Below are 13,594 nucleotides of genomic sequence, written 5' to 3'. Positions count from 1 at the left end.
CATCATGCAGTTCAGTCCTGCTAGAATGCTATCCTTTTCCTGGTGCACAACTGTCATTAGCCACACTTCAAGACTCAGCTCAACGTGACCTTCTCTGGAAGCCTTCCATATCTGCTCAAGAACACCCACTATGTTTGTTTCTGCGACAGCATGTATCCATTACCATATATATTTGCATGCATGGCTGTATACCATATACAGATGCTGCTCAACTTACAATGGCATTACATCCTCTTAAACCAATAGAAAGTTAAAAATATCATAAGCTGAAAATGCATTTAATACACCTAACCTATCATGGCTTACCTTAGCCTACTTTACATGTGCTCAGAACACTCACGTTTTGCCTACAGTTGGACAAAATCATCTAACATGAGGCCTATTTTATAATACAGTGTTGGATATCTCATATAATTTATCGAGTACTGTACTGAAAGTGAGAAACAGAATAGTTGTGTGGGCATTCGAAGTATGATTTCTACTAAATGTGTATTGCTTTTGCCACCGTAAATTTGAAAAATCTTTAGTCAAACCATCAAAAGTCAAGGACCATCTGTACATCTGTACATATAGCTGTCTCCCCCACTATAAGAAAGGACTGCATTCTACTAATTTTTGATCTCCTGCACAAAATACACACTATTTTAATAAATGGCAAAGAAAAGAAAGAATTAATACACTGCATGCCCTGCTCTAAAATCTTGAGGGTATATCGAGCAGGACACTGCTCTAAAATTTCATTCCTCTTACCAAATAGATAGCAAAGAGAAGGATGAATATTATCATAAAAGCTAAAATATATAAAAGAATTTCTCAAAACCAGAACTATTCCCTTTTTCATTCAACAAATATCATTTAAGGAATGACTATGTAACAGGCAGTGATCTGGGCACAGGAGACAGGGCAAGGAATACAACAGACCAATATCCCTGCCCCCCATGGAGTTTATATTCTAATATTAGAAGATAGATTTAGAGAAAATGGTACTTTCTAGTGTATTCGATGGTGATCAGTGCTAAGGGGAGAAGTTAAGAAGGAAAAGAATTTGGGGCATGCCAGGTTGGGGGTGGGGACTGCGATGCTGGATAGCATCACCAGGGCAGGTCGCACTGAGAAGGTGACCTCTGAGGTGAGGGAGGGACTTTTATTAGTTGAAAATCCCTTTTTCTTTTGTTTAAAAACTCATTGGTTAAAAACACTACATTCTATGAGGCGTTATTTATAAACAGAACTCCACATACATCACCCTGTCTAGGCTTTCATAATGAGATTTCACAGTGTAGTAAATTTAGAAATGATCTAAAACAGAGCTAATGGGAAGCCACTGTCTCATGATAGTGGGCAGATCTGTATTTCTTTACAAGGTAAACATTTTTTTTGATCATCGCAATTCAAGTTTAGATGCTGATTTTATTTACTTACAGTGGAACATCATCTATATTCTTTTAACATCAATACAATAATTTACCCCTTTTAAGAACCAATTATGTTCCAACCACAGTTCTAAATACTCAAATTATCTCATGTAAATCATCACAACAACTCTATGAGGTAGGAACATTTATTGTCCAGATTTTAGAGATAAGGCTGAGTCACAGAGATTAAGTAACTTACCCGAAGTCACTTAGAGGGTAAACAGGACAACTGAGATTTAAGAGCAGGCCTTTCTCAAAAAACAAAGTCCATGGTCTTAACTACAACACTGCATTGCCTCAAAGATAAGAGCAGTTATGTCATACAGCATTTCAATAAGCCTGCTTACTAACTGTTCAAATATAAACTTAATAAGAAAGTGACCTCGTAACAAAAGTTTTTTCTTCTAATTCAAACATTAAGCAATATGAACTCAGAAGCAAAATATAGCTCCTATTTTTAAAGACCATTTTGGGAATCTATTATATAAACACTAGTAGTGATGCCAGGGGTCATTATGATAGAGAAAGGGAAATAAAATATACTGATAAAAGTAAGCCACATCCTTCTGTCTCTAAGAATGTCTCTAGTCTCAGGGTTGTTCCTTTTAAATTAAACCAACACGGCCCTCTCTCACGGGTTGGTGTTACATGGCGGCGACTGCAGCAAAGCGAGGGCCTCAGAGGCACCACTGCCACCAGCACAGCCGGAGACCTGAGCTGACACTGGGGGCTGTCCTCAGGGCCTGCACCCTCTTGATGAGTCAGAGAAGTCCCGTTGTATCAGAGTAAGATGGACAGTAGCTTTGATTTTAATTGTGGTGAGCTGGAGCCACCTGATCATTAACAAAGGACATCTTCTGTTAACCAACAACCGCCAGGGCTTCCTGTTGAAATATATAGCAACAAAAGAAGAAAAGAAGCAAAACACAAATAGTGCTTACCAGCACCTTAGAACGATGCTGCTCAGCACCAGTCTAACACTGAATGTATCTGCACCGTGAGGAGAATGTTCACAGAAACCTGTTGGGTGTATATTTATTCACATTTTTGTTAAATGTTAAATCGTTTAGCACAGTAATGAGTGCATAGTATGTCATTTCATTCTGTTTGAGTTTCTTGAGTGTTTTCTTTAAATGTCTGCAGAGTTGCTGCCCCTTTCTTGAACTATGAGTACTGCAATCTTTTAAATTCTCGACATGAGTAGAGCTTTTTGAGCTTTAAATCTACAGGGAACTCAACAGGCCCGTTTGGCATAAGCAATGAACAACAAGAAACCATCTTGCTATGGAAGCATAATGATTTTTCTTCTCCCTTTTCAAAAGATCTTTCCTTTTGATGCCAGTTTTCTTCCTTGTTTACGCAAGTTCAACAATTCCAAAGGAAAAGGCAATAGTAAGGGTTTCAAAATGGCAGAGAAATTTGCAAGTCTCATCAACATTCATGGTTTTGATCTGGATTCTAGGTATATGGACTTAAAACCATTGGGTTGTGGAGGCAATGACTTGGTTTTTTTCTGCTGTAGACAATGATTGTGACGAGAGTAGCCATCAAGAAAATTGTCCTTACCAATCCCCAGAGTGTCAAACATGCTCTATGTGAAATCGAAATTATTAGAAGACTTGACCATGATAACATTGTGAAAGTGTTTGAAATTTCTGGTCCCAGTGGGAGCCAATTAACAGATGATGTAGGTGGGCTCTCTTACGGAACTAAACAGTGTTTACATTGTTCAGGGGTACATGAAGACAGACTTGTCTAAAGTGCTGGAGCAGGGCCCTTTACTGGAAGAGCATGCCAGGTTTTTCATGTATCAGCTGCTACGGGGGCTCAAGTATATTCACTCTGCTAATGTACTGCACAGAGATCTCAAACCAGCTAATCTTTTCATTAATACTGAAGACTTGGTGCTGAAGACAGGTGACTTTGGTCTTGCATGGATCATGGATCCTCATTATTCCCATAAGGGTCATCTTTTGAAGGACTGGTTACTAAATGGTACAGATCTCCATGTCTTTTACTTTCTCCTAATAATTATACTAAAGCTATTGACATGTGGGCTGCAGGCTGCATCTCTGCTGAAATGCTGACAGGTAAAACCCTTTTTTCAGGTGCACATGAACTTGAACAGATACAGCTGACTTTAGAATCTATTCCTGTTGTACATGAGAAAGATCGTCAGGAGCTCCTCAGTGTAATTCCAGTTTACATTAGAAATCACATGACTGAGCCACACAAACCTTTAACTCAGCCACTTCCAGGAATTAGTCGAGAAGCACTGAATTTCCTGGAACAAATTTTGACATTTAGCCCCATGGATCAGTTAACAGCAGAAGAAGCGCTCTCCCATCCTAACATGAGCATATATTCTTTTCCAATGGATAAGCCAATTTCGAGCCATCCTTTTCATATTGAAGATGAAGCTCATGATATTTCGCTTATGGATGAAACTCACAGTCACATTTATAACTGGGAAAGGTACCATGATTGTCAGTTTTCAGAGCATGATTGGCCTATACATAACAATTTTGATATTGAAGTACAGCTACATCCAAGAACTCTGTCTGATGTCACTGATGAAGAAGTACAAGTTGATCCCCGAAAATATCTGGATGGAGATTGGGAAAGGTATCTGGGGGATCCTGCTTTTGATGCCAATTACTCTACTGAGGCTTGTTGGCAGTACCCAGATCGTCGTGAAAACAAATATTGTGATCTGGAGTGTAGCCATACTTGTAATTACAAAACGAGGTCATGATCATATTTAGATAACTTAGTTTGGAGAGAGAGTGAAGTTAACCGTTACTATGAACCCAAGCTTATTACAGATCTTTCCAATTGGAAAGAACAAAGCAAAGAAAAATCTGATAAGAAAAGCAAATCAAAATGTGAAAGGAATGGATTGGTTATAACCCAGAGAGCACTAGAGGAAGCATCACAGCAACTGGCTGGAAAAGAAAGGGAAAAGAATCAGGGATTTGATTTTCATTCCTTTGTTGCAGGAACTATTTAATTTAGTTTCCAACATTAGCCTACTGATGTTGTTGATAAATTAAATGACTTGAATAGCTCAGTGTCCCAACTAGAATTGAAAAGTTTGATATCAAAGTCAATAAGCCAAGAAAAACAGCAAAAAGGAATGGCAAATCTGGCTCAATTAGAAACTTTGTACCCATCTTCTTGGGACAGACCATTTGTGAGTGATGGGAAGAACTGTTTTCTCATAAATCGGTTTTGTGAAGTAAGAAAGGATGAACAAGTGGAGAAGGAAAACACACTAGTTACTTAGACAAGTTCTTTAGCAGGAAAGAAGATCCTGAAATCTAGAAACTGAGTCGGCAGAGGATGAGAAGCTTGGGGAGAGAGAAATGAGGAAGGCTTTCTGAACAACAACGGGGAGTTCCTCTTTAACAAGGAGCTGGAGTCCATAGGATCCCGCAGTTTCACAGTCCAGTTGGGTCACCACTTAAGCCAATTAACACCTTCTGCTATGACATTTTCCCCTCAAATTCCTCATAAAACATACAGCAGCATTCTGAAACATCTGAACTAAAACACTCAGCAGACATTTACCTTTGTATTCTTATGAAATGTATTTTGTCTTTTTTTTATTACTAGAGTTTAAGTCATTTTTTACTTGAATCAGATGGTGTCATTCAGTAAGGATTTTATCAGTACTTGGTTTTTAAAATCCAGGCTTTCTTTTTCTACATGTGAGATAGTTTTCATTTTAACTGACATGTCATTTGCACACAAAAATAATGAATGGAGCAAAATAATGCAATGCAGGAGGAGACAAAAGAAATGCACTAAGACAAGTAAAGAACATCCTCTCATAGAACAATGATCTGTTTTACAGGAAGCAAATCTTGCCTGAAATTTACACAGTGAGACTGTACACAATTGCATGAAAATATCTATTTTTTTCTAAGACATTTTTCATTCATGAGTAGTTTCAAGTTTTTCATACTGTACACATTTCTTAAAACACATGATACCAGAAGCAACCGAAAATGAATGTGGAATTTGGTATACATGTGTTATCTACCTCAAAGTAACAAAAATATGTGGCAAAACATATACCACCCATAGTGCTTCACAAAATGCCCTTCTATTTAGCCAGCGTTTATTGTACTAAACTATTCTTAATAAGACTCATTCACTGTTTATAAAGGTTCTGGTATTCACTCTTTTTTTTTTTTTTTTTTTTTTTTTTTTTTTTTTGAGACGGAGTCTCGCTCTGTCGCCCAGGCTGGAGTGCAGTGGCGCGATCTCGGCTCACTGCAAGCTCCGCCTCCCGGGTTCACGCCATTCTCCTGGCTCAGCCTCCCGAGTAGCTGGGACTACAGGCGCCCACAACCGCGCCCGGCTAATTTTTTGTATTTTTAGTAGAGACGGGGTTTCACCGTGGTCTCGATCTCCTGACCTTGTGATCCGCCCGCCTCGGCCTCCCAAAGTGCTGGGAGGTATTCACTCTTTATAGTGAAGTGTTAATACACCACATCTTATTTATTTTAGTAAATCAGTATATTTTCTGTATTTACTTATAAAAATTAGTTTTAAAAATTTATTTGCAAACACTTTTTCCATTTGGCACTATGGTTTGTTGCCTACCTAGCTGAATCTATGTCAGTTTATCCTAAGGTTGTCCACATACTCATTTTAAGTAACTTTCTCACTGTGTATAGGAATTTGGATTTTGGAGGTGCTTGATCTAGCCACAAAGAAAAATTAATTAGGAATTACTTTATTATAAAATGCTCTAGAAGTCTTAATTGTGTTTAAAAAAAAAAAAAAAAAAAAAGACTGGGCCGGCTGTGGTGGCTGGCCGGGCGCGGTGGCTCAAGCCTGTAATCCCAGCACTTTGGGAGGCCGAGACGGGCGGATCACGAGGTCAGGAGATCAAGATCATCCTGGCTAACACGGTGAAATCCCACCTCTACTAAAAAATACAAAAAATTAGCCAGGCGAGGTGGCGGGCGCCTGTAGTCCCAGCTACTGGGGAGGCTGAGGCAGGAGAATGGCGTAAACCCAGGAGGCGGAGCTTGCAGTGAGCTCAGATCCGGCCACTGCACTCCAGCCTGGGTGACAGAGCGAGACTCCGTCTCAAAAAAAAAAAAAAAAGCCTGTTAGAATTGTGTGCATGGAAGTAATTAAGGTACATCATTACTATAGTTTAAAAGCTGTACATGATAAGCCATTTTGTTTTTACTGAATGATCTATTCCCCATCGCAAGGCAAGCATAAATAAAATTAGATTAATGTAGCATGTGGCGTTGCAGTCTCTTAGAATTTGTTTCATCTATTTTATTTTATTGAATATTGTCTATATTTTCGGTTATTCTGTTTGAAGTAAAAGGACAAATAAAACATGGCCAGCAAAAAAAAATTAATTAATTAATCCAACTATAAAAGCAACAAAAATACTATTAATTGCTAGATCAGTTGTGGCAATAATTAATAATTAAAACTAAAGATTAAGAGGTAATATAAAATGTTGGCGTTAGCACACACAATGATATCTATTTGTCATTTCAAACTTTTATGATCTTTCTAGGATAAAAGACATTTTTCTATGACATGAACAAATTATCTCAAAGCCAGATATGTGCTTGGTGAGGACAGAAAAATGGTCTTCTTAAATGAAATGAGTAATTCTGTGTTCTATCTTCAAAATTCTTTTTTAAATGTGTTGAAAATTAAAGCATAAACTAGTATCTATTTTTACAGAAGAGATTTTTGGGTATACTATTCTGATTTGATACACTATTCTCATTTGACAGGTTCTAAACTGATGGATTTCAACTCAAATATTGGTTTTCCTTGAAAAGCACAGAAATTAATACTATTTTTCCTTTAAAACAGTTTAACGCACATTTGATTCTCATTACTTACAGCAGTTATGTTCAATAAAGTCACTACAACTCTGGATTAACAGATATTGAACCACTGACCCTATGGGAAATACTAGGTTTAGGTTCCTGCAAACCTCACAACATCTTTGTCAATTAATCAACATATAATTTCATTTTATGTGTGCTTCTGTTTAAAGAATATGTGTGATATATATGATACATGTAACATCACATGTTATATGTTATATTCTTAATAAAACATATATATATACCTTCTTTAAACAGAATGTAAGTATACTTGATTCATTAACACTGAACTCAGAGCCAACAGCACTATAGCTCATGCCTGAAGGAAGCCTGTCTAACACACATATTTTTTTCAATAATGCACATCATAACATTTTACTTTTAGGAAAACCAGACAGCACTTCCGCACAGGGAGCCACTGTAAACAGTGAGATCATCAACAAAAAGTACAAACATGCAAAGCCATGTCATGAAAGGGCACTTGTTTATCACATGAGAGCTGAAACAAGATAACAGGGCACAGCCAGGTTCATCCTTGGGTGGGAATGTGCACACTGGGCAACTCCAACTGTTCACATGTGAAAAATTACACACAAGTATTGATTTTGAAGTCACAAATAAATGTTAGTGAGTAGGCAAATTAGTAAATACTGAAACCATGAATAAGGAAGATCGACCCTATAAAATGTTAAGTACGTACATATCGTGTTTTTTGTTATGTGAAAATATGCTAAATGTGGTGCTGTGTTCAATAGTGTCAGCAAATTGCAGTAAAGATTGCCTAACACCTGAAAATGCGACCTTTCACCTCACAGTGACCTGTCAGAATTTCCCTCTGGTTCAAGGCTGAATAATGTCCCATTATATGTGTGTGCCACATGTTGTTTATCCATTCATCCATCAATGAACACCTGGGTTGCTTCCACTTTTTGGATCCTATGAATAACGCTGCTATGAACACGGTGTAGAACTGCTTCACAATTTCATTGTTTTCGGCCGGGCCGGGTGGCTCACACCTATAATCCCAGCACTTTGGGAGGCCAAGACAAGCAGATCACTCGAGCTCAGAAGTGACCAGCCTGGCCAACATGATGAAACCCCGTCTCCAGTAAAAATACAAGAAAATTAGCTGGGCTTTGTGATACATGCCTGTAATCCCAGCTACTCAGAAGGCTGAGGCAGGAGAATTGCTTGAACCTGGGAGGGAGAGGTTGCAGTGAGCCAAGATCACACCAACGCACTCCAGCCTGGGTCACAGAAGGAGACTCTGTCTCGAAAACTAACAACAATTTTCATGTTTTCTATATCATATGATCACATTGTTTACGGCTAATTAAAGAGTACATCAAGCTCCCCAAGCTTTATCATCCTACAGATAAACGTGGGGTTACAATGATGACGATAATCCACACTTTACTACTGGCCATTCCCCTTACTTACCCAGATGGAACCCCAGCCTCCTTCCTCACCCAGATATTTCCTAGAGAATATCTAACATATGCTCACATTTGCCTCTCCCTTCAACTACCCCCACTCCACCACTGTACAGGAAAGTGAAGTTCCTGTGATTCACCTGTTCACTCCAGACCCTCAACTACTCCATAAACCCTGGGGCCTTAAGGCAATGCCATAAAGTGATTCTCTCCTCTCCCTTCATTATATCCACTCTCTTGTTCCACAGCAAAGGTGAATGAAGGAGTTGATCCAACAGGCTAGAGTGCTGCCTCTTTAAGAAGAGAAAGAGTAAGACCACAAATACTCAAACAGTAATAATTTAGAATTGTTGTGACATCCATGAACGATGATAAGGTAGAAGTGTTTATTACCAAGGGAAGGTTGAATTTCCTTCAACATTCTTCCCTTCCTACCGTGGAATCTTAACTAGATCTATGATAAAAAGCTCTGTCTACTTAGATGATACTCAGTCTACAAAAAGGTTTACAAACAGTTCTGGTTTCTGGCTTGTCCAAGGCAGAACAAGCGTGAGAATTCTTTCCCTGTGACTGGAAGATTTCACTAGCTCCTCATTCACTCACATCCTTCTGACATTCAGAGGTGCCCTATTGGAAAAAGTGCCCTTCACGTCAAGATTCCTGAATACATAGTTGGCATTTACTAGCACTTACTGGATGCCAGGCTGAAGGCTTTATCTCCTTAATCCTCAGAATATCCTTACGAGCATTTACATATGAGGAAAAGTAAGGTTTGAAGAGGTTATGTAGCTTGCCCAACAGGAACGCAAACTGGGACTCGTTTTCTTTAATGCATTTCAGGATTTCATTTGTATATTAAAAAAAAAAAAATTCCAAATCAGATTTCTTTCTTTAGGAAACTTTCTTTTCGTGTTCTAAGTAAAATGGTCTTTGTATTTTACTATAAAGGGCCCTAGCTGTGCATACATGATCTAGAGATTTTCCCCAGCAAAACCTGTTATTAATGCATCTCTAAAGCATATTTAAAATCATTAAAATTATACAGTTTCTTTTAGTACTCTTTTCTTTCCTTTTTTAAATTTGAATGATTAAAGTTTAATTCTTGGACTTAACCTTTGCCAACAGTCTTCTCTTCCTTCCTACCTCAGCTGCTCCGTCCCATGGTTACTCCCTAGGACCTGACTCAAGCGATCACTCTTCATCCAACATCATCTCCAGAGCTTGTCACTGTATCCACCCACGCTTTCCCTGGCACACACAGACAAACCGCAACAGCGGCTTGACCGTGTCCTCCACTTCACTTACTGCACCCAAGCAGCTGAACATGATCCCACACCAGATTGACAGTGCTTAGAGTCCTGGTCACCCAGCTCAGGTGTGCCCTAAATGCAACTTGATATTTACACTGCTGCATTTCTCTCGCCCATTCCCTTTCCCATGCCTCTGTTCAAGCATTTCATACCTTTCTTCTAGCCTCAGACCTCCATACCCTCTCCCCCATCTTGATTCTCAGCTGACGACCTAACTTCATATTCCACTGAGAAAATCAAAATAATCAGAAAATAATTTCTAGAAGTGCCAACCTCTGCCCCTACTGCATTTCATGGATAAACTGACTTGGTATGGATAAACTGACCTGCTCCGAGGGAAGCCCAGCTCCTCACGCCATCCTACCTCGTCTTGCATCTATAAGGGCAGTAATTCTCTCTTTTTTTGCATCATTTAATCTCTTCTCTCAAGTGGATTATTCTCCTCAGCCCACGGTGGTTTTTTGTTTTTGTTTTTGTGTTTTTTTTTTTTGAGACGGAGTTTTGCTCGTTTCCCAGGTTGGAGTGCAATGGTGCGATCTCAGCTCACCCGCAACCTCCGCCTTCCGGGTTCAAGCGATTCTCCTGCCTCAGCCTCCCGACTAGCTGGGATTACATGTATGCGCCAACAAGCCCAGCTAATTTTGTATTTTTAATAGAGACGGGGTTTCTTCATGTTGGTCAGGCTGGTCTCAAAATCCCGACCTCAGGTGATCCGCCCCCTCGGCTTCCCAAAGTGCTGGGATTACAGACCTGAGCCACTGGGCCCGGCCAGCCCACAGTCTTTCTCCTAAAACAGTCATTTCACTTTTTACAAAAAGCTCTAGCCTGACCCCAACATCCCTCTCCTACCACTGCTACATTTTTCCCTCCTCTCGTTAAAGGGTTTGTTTTAGATGCTGATTTTAAAGATCAGACTTGCTAATGGATCGTATTCTTTTAATATTAATATAACTAGCACCTATTAAGTGCTAATTATGTGCTAACCACTGTGCTAAATTGTCAAGGAAAATGTCACAGCGACCTCTCTACTGCTCCCCCGATGTCTGACTTTTTTCCTGCTACTCCCTTTCCCCTCGCTCCCTTCCCTTCAGCTGGAATGTGTCAGCTGTTCCGGAATGCTCATCCCTGGAACGTGTCAGGTGTGTGTCTTCCTCAAAACCTTTGCATTTGCTGTTCTTTCAGCTTGCTCTGCTCTTCTTCCAGATATCTTCATGGCACTCTCTTCAAAAAAAAAAAAAAAAAAAAAAAAAAGGTCCAGATACATTGCCCTAGCAGGATTTTCAAGTGTTCCCAAGACCTTTTTCAAGGGTCCATGAAGTCAACACTATTTTCACAATAATCCTAAAACATACACAGCTTTTAATATTCTGCAACGCACTCATAAAGCTCTAAAGAACATTTTTTAAACCTGAATGTAGAACCATTTTATCAGTTTTTATGAGAGCCACCAAGAAATACCAGATTTTTCTTCCCATAATAGCTAAGAACATATCACTCCATCCCCTTGTATCAACTACACCTGAATAAATAAGTAAAAACAGCAGATAACCTGAGATTCTACACTTTGAAAGTATTTCAGCAGATGCCTGGTTTAACCCGAGAACTGTTTAAAGTACATGCCGTTTATTCAGTCTTCAAAAATAATTTGGATTTTATGCCTGGAGTTGGCCGTTAACTAAAACTGCCTTAATTAAATCTCCTACAGAACTACTGTCACACAAAGTTGAAGTCTGGATTATGTCCGGACCTCACAAGGGAGGACATCATAAGGACACCTCCCAAGTGGATGTAGGTGAGGGGAACACATTGCAGACCTCACTCCCACCCACATCAAAGACTGATAGAACATATTTCTTTGTTCTATCAAGAAAAGCTAGAAAAGCTTTTCCCCCTTAAAATCTAGAGTTAATTAACTTCTCCCTGGATAGACTATAAGCTCCGTAACAGCAGGGCTTTTATGTTCTTTCACCATCCCAGCACCTAGAATAGAACTCAATAAAAATTGGCTGAATAAATAGAAAGGTCGTTTACTATCAAGTTAGGAAAGACTAATTTAGACTTTATCCCACCAGTAATGGGCAATATCTAAGAGCTTATGCAAAATGTATTATGTATCATATTTCTCTTTTCTAAAGATAACTCTGGCACTGGAGTAGAGAATGGAGAAGAGAGGAAATACATGGCAAAAATCCAAATGACAGATAATAAAGGTTAAATGAAGTTAGAGTAAGCAGCAAATGGAAAGGGAGAAATGAATTCATGAGAGATTCATGCAGCAAAGGGACAGTATATCATAATGATATAGGAGTTAAGAAGGAATTACTTAGACAGATAGCAAAGGTATGGGAGTCCTTGGTAAGGCTTTTCTTTTTAATGAAAAGCAGCCCCAAATCATTTTCTAACAAAGAGCGGCCTACAAGCTGGGAGCCTGCATAGGTGAATGCCCACAGGAACTAAGGACTAGACATTTTCAAGATGGCAGTTCCATCTTCCCTTCTCTGCCAGCTACGTGTATTGTAAGGAGCAGACAAGATGGCGCAGATCAATGGGAAAGCCCAGTTGCATAAGAAGATTAGGGTGGGGCAACCAGCCTTCCACACATGCTATGTAAACATCATACCTGACTGAACCAATCTGTGAGCCCTGTGTAAATCAGACACCACCTCCTCAAACTGGACTATAAAACTCAGTGCATTTGCCACCAGCCAGTCCTTTCTGCTCGGAGACCCCTTCCTCTATGGAGGAAGTCGTTTCTCCTTCCCTTCTATTCTACCTATTAAACCTCCACTCCTAAACTCCTCCTGTGTGTCCATGTCCTAAGTTTTCCTGGAGTGTGACAACAAACCGCAGGGTATATACCCCAGACAACGTAGCCACTTCAATAACAGTTAAATCAGGCATCAAACAAGTCACTTGACATGTGTGACCTGGGGCATGTTACTTATCTAATCTTTGCTTTCCTTATTTCTAAAAAGGAGAGAATAATTGTACTTACTTACCTCATAGTTTTACTGTGAGGATTAAATAAGATCTAAGATATACAGAATTGACCAAATGTGGTGACCGCTGACAACGAGTGAGGTCCTTGTGGGTGGGGACGTGTCTCTTTCATACACTTCTAAATCACCAGCACCTAACACTATGCCTGGCCATAGCAGGCACTAAATGGGTATGTGATGAAAGCAAATGAATTAATGATGGTGATTAGCAAGACAAAAAGTCAATCTCTTCTATACAAGTCAATTTATTCTATAGGACATAAAAGCTATGGAGCAAAATTTGGCTGGGAGTGGGTGGACTGCACAAATATGTTCAGTTTGAGAACATGGAGACTGAGATGGCTAGGGGACCCCCTACAGGAAGTGTCTGGTAGGCAAAGGAACTAGAGGCCCAGATCTCAGAAATACAGGCTAGAAAAAGACCAATAGAGCTGGTGGTCAAAGCCTAATCTAATTGATCAAATTAACTTAGAAAGGGGCAAACAGAATTAAGACTTCTAGGAAACAAAAACATTTGACAATAAAGGAATCAGGGATAGAGGCTAAGAGGCAGTGAAA

The 13,594-nt window shown here is 39.4% G+C and overlaps 1 protein-coding gene and 1 pseudogene across 5 annotated transcripts in view; one reads left to right on the top strand and one right to left on the bottom strand.

The window, feature by feature from the left end:
• Positions 1-13,594, bottom strand: part of DGKH (diacylglycerol kinase eta) — a 202,145-nt gene that overhangs the window by 170,191 nt on the left and 18,360 nt on the right. The window lies entirely within an intron of this gene.
• LOC126940367 (mitogen-activated protein kinase 6-like) lies at positions 2,822-4,965 on the top strand (annotated as a pseudogene).

Source organism: Macaca thibetana, chromosome 17 (assembly GCF_024542745.1).
Source record: "Macaca thibetana thibetana isolate TM-01 chromosome 17, ASM2454274v1, whole genome shotgun sequence".
NCBI lineage: Eukaryota > Metazoa > Chordata > Mammalia > Primates > Cercopithecidae > Macaca > Macaca thibetana.
Note: the sequence above shows the minus strand (reverse complement) of the source record. Positions and strands in the feature narration are given on the sequence as shown.